General features: G+C 39.5%; 1 protein-coding gene across 1 annotated transcript in view; it reads right to left on the reverse strand.

Moving 5' to 3' along the window:
• LOC146576688 (myosin heavy chain, fast skeletal muscle-like) overlaps positions 1-6,726 on the reverse strand; it is a 98,979-nt gene that overhangs the window by 54,512 nt on the left and 37,741 nt on the right. The gene's annotated exons all lie outside the window — the stretch shown is intronic.

Consider the following 6,726-nt stretch of genomic DNA (forward strand, 5'->3'; position numbering starts at 1 on the left):
TGTGCTGTGAGAGCAGCAGATAACTTCAGCTGTGGATCTCTGCAGTGTGTTAGATGCTGAACTCACAGCTAGGGGATGTTTACTGCACGGACAAGATAAGTGACATCCTCTCCTGACAGTGACACCTATGCCATGCGGAGGCAGCAAGTCTTTTTTGCACCAAGCATTAAATTATACCTGTTAAAATGCAACAATTACTGGGGCATTAATTATGAGAGAGAATGTCAGATGGTATCGTTATAGAGCGTGATGCATATGGTTCCACCTTCCTTTTTGAGGAACCCAGATGTTCTGTGCACATCTGCAGTACTGTAGCATATAGAGCATGTTCATTAGTGTCCTATTTGAGACTGACTGAGCCAGCTTTAAGGTGAAGCGATCGAAGCGTCTACCAATGCAAACAAAGAACAACACTGAGTTTATCAAGCGTTTGCCACAAGAAGACAGTGCACATCACTTTGGTTCCTACAACAAGTTTTAAGTTGCCACCACAGGAAGAAACATAAAGGTCACGAAAAATGCAAAATCAGTTCATTATTTAAAAGAAAACGACACCGTGCTCAGTGTCCAGAGTTCCTGAGTCAGACTCGGTCCCCATCAGTACAGATTCAACTCTGTTAGCACATGTAACCCTCCATTTGCTTGAATGGAGGGTTACATGGAACTTGTAATTTATTCGTTATTAAATATTTCTGTACAAATCAGCGTGCCATAATTGCTGCACTGCCCAAAAATTGGAGTTGTGAGGAGCTCAGGGTTGATGGGCGGGTCAAAAAAGAAAAGATACGAAAAGGAAAAAGACTTCTACATGGGAAACTTTTGATATTGTCTTTGATTTGATTATTAGGTTAATTACAGTGAGAAAGGGCCGCAGTATTAAAAAAATCTAACTAACCTAACATTCAACTCTTTGGACTGTGGGAGGAAGCCGGGGGACTTGGAGAGAACGCTGTATAGAACGATCCTGGAGGGCTGGTGGAATTGGGCCCAGAACTTTCTTGCTGTGAAGCAACTGGACCTGGTTGACCACTGTTTTCCAAATTTCTGTGCCCAAGGCAGGCCAAAAAGCAGGTCAAGCCTTCAAAGCACACCTGTATTATTATTTTTACAGAACCCTTCATGGCAACTGGAGTGATTTCATTCTTAACTTTTAATTGTTTTCTCAGATGAAGGCACTTTTGAGCACGACACGTGCAGTTGCTTTGCACATAAATTGTACTTATCCCAGACATTTTCATGTAGTTGCATGCCCTTACTGTCCGAAGTGAAGATCCTGGGCTCTTTGGGATGTTTGGTTTGGTTTCTGCGTGGCTCTTTAGTTTCCTGGCTGTTATTAGTAAACCTCATCAAAAACAAATGACACACACACACCACACTACTAACACAGTCTTTTTAGATTTCATTCATCATTTAAGTGAACTAATAATAATAATAATAATGTTTGTGGTCTCCAGGCATGCTTGAACGTAACTCAGTGCACACTGTGGTTTGTATCTATACAGAGCAAAGCATCCACCGGCAAATAATATACCAACTTCAATTCAGATGGTTGTTTTGTAAAAAAATGATGTAATAACACAACTGTCACCCTCTCAAGACTAATCTCCCTAATTTTAACGTGTCTTTAGATAGCGGTGGAAACAAAGTGGAGGAAAAGTTCCCTATTTTTGATGGAAGCACAGCTTCAGGGAACTGGAGTGTTTATCTTGTTCATCACAGAAGTGCTGGCAGGGCTGTGGCCTCCCGTTAAACGACAGGAAAGAAGACGTCTTCTTGCTTAAAGAAAGAAAGAACAAATCAGCCTTTCAGCGGACTGAGTAGGGCATCTGTGAGATAATTTCCGGGCCCTCCTCTTTTTTCTTCTTTTCTTTGTCTAAACCAGCGTCCTGTGTGGAGTGGTAGCACACCCTCCCCGAGGCTTCCTCTTGCTTTTAAAATTGCTTCTGTTTGAAAGTCTGAGCAGCTGCCCCGGGGCACAGAAACAAACCTGTGAGAAATTGTGCTTTTAGATGTTATCGGAGCAGTCTAAAATTATACACTGGTGCTTTTCTCTTTTTGATATTTTAAGTTGCTTTAAAACCACATTCAGATTAAGAGCCTCAAATAGGTTTGAGATTACTTTGACTTCTCAGTGAAGCGATGTCCCAATTTGAAGTTCTTTCCACCCATATTTTCAGTGGAAGTCCTTAATTTACTGCTGCTCACAGTCTGGTTTTTTTTTGTACTGCGTGCAGTCTAAAATGAATCCCTTTGTTCGGTGTTAAGTGTTTTAAATGTTATTATGGAGCGTATAATAAAGTTAAGGCCCCCTAATCTGGTTTCCTTTGTAGTGGGAGATCTCAGTGCTTCCTTCCTTTCCCCGTCAGCCCTCGTCAACCAGGAGAAGCTCATGGAAAGCAGCGAGAGGTCTACACAGCCTGTCTTGTTAGTTTCTGCCTTTTCAGAGAAAACCGCCCTAACGCAAGTGGAGGGTAACATTAAGAGCAGAACCCCAGAGGATTGTGGGATTGGGCTGAGATATCTTACAGATCTGTGTGGGTTTTTTAAAGCTCAGATATCACTGGGCTGCACTATTCACTGCCAGCCAGAGGACGTGTGAAATCAATGCAATAAGCAAATCAGCAGCTGATAAGAATCTAATGATAAGGGTTTATCTTCACACCTCAGGGCCAAAACAAGTCAGGCATCCTTCAGTTCTGGTTACCTGTATGATTATAAAATTTAGAGATTTATAATGTTTTGAGCCACAGTCCTACCATGAATGGTCCCAAACTTGCAGTTGGTGCTCCTACAGGTAAGATAACCAATCTTTGTGGCTGATATTTTTTAACCCTAAAAATCAGCGGACTCACACAATAACAAGAAAGGACTGGATGCTGTACATGTGTTGCCAGGCGACATAAAAATATAAAATGCAAAGATATTTGTCCCTCAAGTTTTTCCATTTCTTTACCTCACACCTGTTCTGATAATTTCAGCGATCTCCCTCCGGTAATTTGCCGACATTTGCGAATCTTTATATTGATGCAGCGATTATTATTCCTTCAACTGTGGCGATAATTGTTATTCTCTCACTGATAAATCCAAAACTGTGAAGCAGAAGTAGCCGGAAATGCACAGGAGGAATCGACGGTGCAGAACAGGCCAGTCACAATAATTGCAGACTTCTCAGGAGGTGTACATCAGGTTATGTGTCACATTAGGACGTAGATTTCCCGGTGAAGCTTAAAGTGGGCACGAGGACGAATGCAGCAACCTCCAACAACCACTCACCCACCCTAACCGACCTGTGTGACTGCAGCCGAGCTCACACAAAGAACTTTTCATGCCTAAATCTAACAGCAGCTTTACATGCTAATAACATGAAGTATTTTTTAACCCTTTCATGCATGAATTATGACAACCTCAATCAGGATTTTTTTCTTAAGTATTTTTATTCATCTTTTGGCATGAAAAAAAGATTTTTGAACTTCATTTTTTTACTGTACTTTTTAATGTACTTTTCAAAAAGTTTTTACATGTGCACTTAGGTGGACAACATCTCCTCTGAAGTGGGTGGCAGGGTATGGAGTGACGCATCAGTGTCCAATGTACTGGTTTATGTGCAAGTATACCATCAACAGCGACACAAATACAAGAAAACAGCCTTTGAATAGCTGTCCACTGTAGTGACCACTAAAGGGTTAAAAAATGAGTGATGAAATAATTGACTCCACAGGCTTCCAGTCCAAATTTTTTTTCCTCTAAAAGTGGAAAATATTAATTTTGTGTACATGGACGTTGGTCAGTATCCCACATACGAGACCTCTTAGCATAAAAATGTTTCCAAGAACATGAAAAATTTGAAGATTCATGTTCAGAAAAATAGAAAAAGATTAAAAGCTATGTATATTTTATAAACTGTCAAGAGACTGTGTTGACCTCCTCAATATGCTCTAAAACCAAAGTATCCATAGCAACAAAATGTGTTTCCTTAGAAAATTAAGCTTTTAAACCCTTTGTTTGTACTTTTTTTTACAGGAGCTTTGAATATTCACCTCAACTCAAATCAATTTTCTTAGAATCATAAAAATTTGCTACATGTCTCCATTTCTGCTTCATTTAGATGTAAAAAAGCTAAACTAAATACAAGGTTTCACACAGTTGCAGTATTTCCTTTTAATAATTAGAGTCCATTTGATGCTACTCCTTTTTTTAATCACATAAGGCAATTAAAATAAAGTTCCTACCATGCTGTTAAGCTGAGGAGCAGTCAGTCATCCAGCCAGTGGAAACGAGTAAAGAGACTGAAAGGATTATTAGAGCTCATTACTGTCCAAAATGATCCAACGTCTCTCCAGGGTCACAGCTCAAGACACAGAGGGAGCAGAGACACTGAATATCTTTTTCATTAAGAGGCTTTTTTCCCTGCTTGTACCAAATGAAAGCCCTGGCAGAGAGGCATGCTTTGGTTGTGATCAATGCGGGACATTTTCTATGAAGCTTTGTCGAGCAGAGAAGGCCAGTGGTTGTCAGTCTGTTTTTGGGAAACACAAAAGCGGACACTGTCAGATGGAGCTGTGATGTTCGGGAGGGGGACAACAAGAACTTTTCTGTCTCGCCGGCTTGTTCTCTTCTGTTAAACTGAATTAGCTCTGCATGTATTGAGTATCAGACTGCTCATGCTCAGACAGACGAGGTCTGTCTCTCTCTCAGAGAATAAAGATGCTTGTGGCTGCGGCACCTCCGGCCCTGCAGGATTTCACAGATATGAATTTGCACTGTGCAGATGTGCATGAACGTGCACGAGAGCAGATTTTAGGGCAAAAATTAAAGCCGATGAAGAATTTAAATACAGTAAAGCGTATTAATATATGTATGTATATGTATACTGTATCAAAAAGAAAAACTAGTTATGAACAAATATGACATACAGAATGATACAATTTCATTAGTTTTTAGTTTAGGTTTAAAAATGCTTTGTTTTCTTTCATTTTAATTTATTTTATTAAGTTTAAAACAATCATGTAGACATCCCAGTGCCTCCTTTAAGCTCTGCGTTTGCAAATTTGACCAGTTAGACATAGTCACGAAATATTGCTTCAGTTATTGCTTAGTGTGGATAAAGAAAGCATAAAGTGATATAAATATAAACACTGCATTTACTGATCCATAAACTGACATTTTTATTTTATGTTTCTAGGCAAACTGAGTTTATTAAATTAATCAAAATATAATTTCCATGTTTGTCTAATGTTCTGCGTCTTCTCCTCATTCTGTCACTGGAGTACACAGCTGCTTGGTCTAAAAGTTCAAAATAAAGAGAAAAAAAAACAGAAAACTAGGTCATTTTTGTTAGGTTGTCATTTTTCTTAGTGTAGATCAAAAGAACTTGGCTGTCTCATTGGAAAGGAAAAGATCCAAAGAGATCTAATATTAATGTCTTTTACATCATCAAGACACTAACGAGCTGTTTTGAGACCAGTCGAGGGGAACAATCTCGTACACGCCTGACAATAAACTGTAAAAACACATTTTCCTTGTTAGTGCTGGTTGTTTAAGGTTGTATCATGTCTGAAAAATCAAAAGCAATAACCTTAAAATGAGTGGATGTGACGCATGACAGTGACATACTTCTTTAAACTCGATGGAAAGATCAGTGTCATGTTGGTTTAATATTCCAGAATCATGGTTATTGGCTGGTAATGGTTACTGCTTTCCACCATCTTTGGTCCAGGATCCGGGGGTCCCAGCAGGAATCTTTATAAAGGAGCTGAAGTTTCTTTAACAGAGTGCAGACTCAAATGTCAAAATGTCCACCACATCTGAAGGTTTCATAATCATGGACAAGCGATTTATTCACCAGATTTAAACAAAAGCTTGTTACCCAACGACCAGGCTTCTCGTCTCCTTCTCGGTACCTTTCAAGCTATTGCTGAATAAAAAAAACATCCTTGGTTCATCCTTCAGATTTAATGGATTTTTTATGTGCTCAACAAAACCTCTAATGCTTTAAAAGGTCTATTTATCTGCTGGTGTTGTGTGATTTTGTAACCATTTTGGAACGTCACAGAGAGACAGTTCAAAGAGAACTGCAATCAAAGTGAAACCAGACGCGAGGTTAAAATCCCGTCCCTTACTTCACCTTGCTTTTGATTTTATAACCTTTAGCAAAAGCTTCTCCTGAAACGTTAGCCACAAACAACTGGCAGCAGCTCTCGTCCACACTGAAGATCACCGAGCGTCCTCTCACATAAGCAACAATGTACTTCTCGCACCGGACTGTTTATTTTGGAGCGTTGCCAGGGCTCATTGTTAAAACAACAGTATCCTACTCAGGCTTTGATGGCCTTTATTTCCTCACCAGCTGCCTGCAATAATCCTCTAAAAGGAATATAATCAATCCGCTTCAAATCCACTTTTAAGGTTGTCTGCCTGCTCGTGTCCGGACATTAATCATCGCTTTCTATAGAAATATAGAAGTTTAAAACCCCTAAAACATGCTGGCTAATCAGGGGACACATTGAGCTTATTTCCCATGGAGATAGTATAAATAACCTGCAGCATGTCACCTCTGTAATGTAGGGGTTGAGCTTTTTTTGTTATGCAGGATTTGGATGAAAATTTGTGTTTATGATTGTTTATTTGGATGCATTAAACAGAAGAAGGCTTGACCAAAAGAACCACAGTTTACTTTGGATTGCAGTGTAGCCAGAAAATGTCTGAGTAAGTATATAACCTTTACAG

Source organism: Mchenga conophoros, linkage group LG4, assembly GCF_057382185.1.
Source record: "Mchenga conophoros isolate Kocher_MC1m ecotype Shallow Benthic linkage group LG4, M_conophoros_male_GT1.1, whole genome shotgun sequence".
NCBI classification, from domain to species: Eukaryota; Metazoa; Chordata; class Actinopteri; order Cichliformes; family Cichlidae; genus Mchenga; species Mchenga conophoros.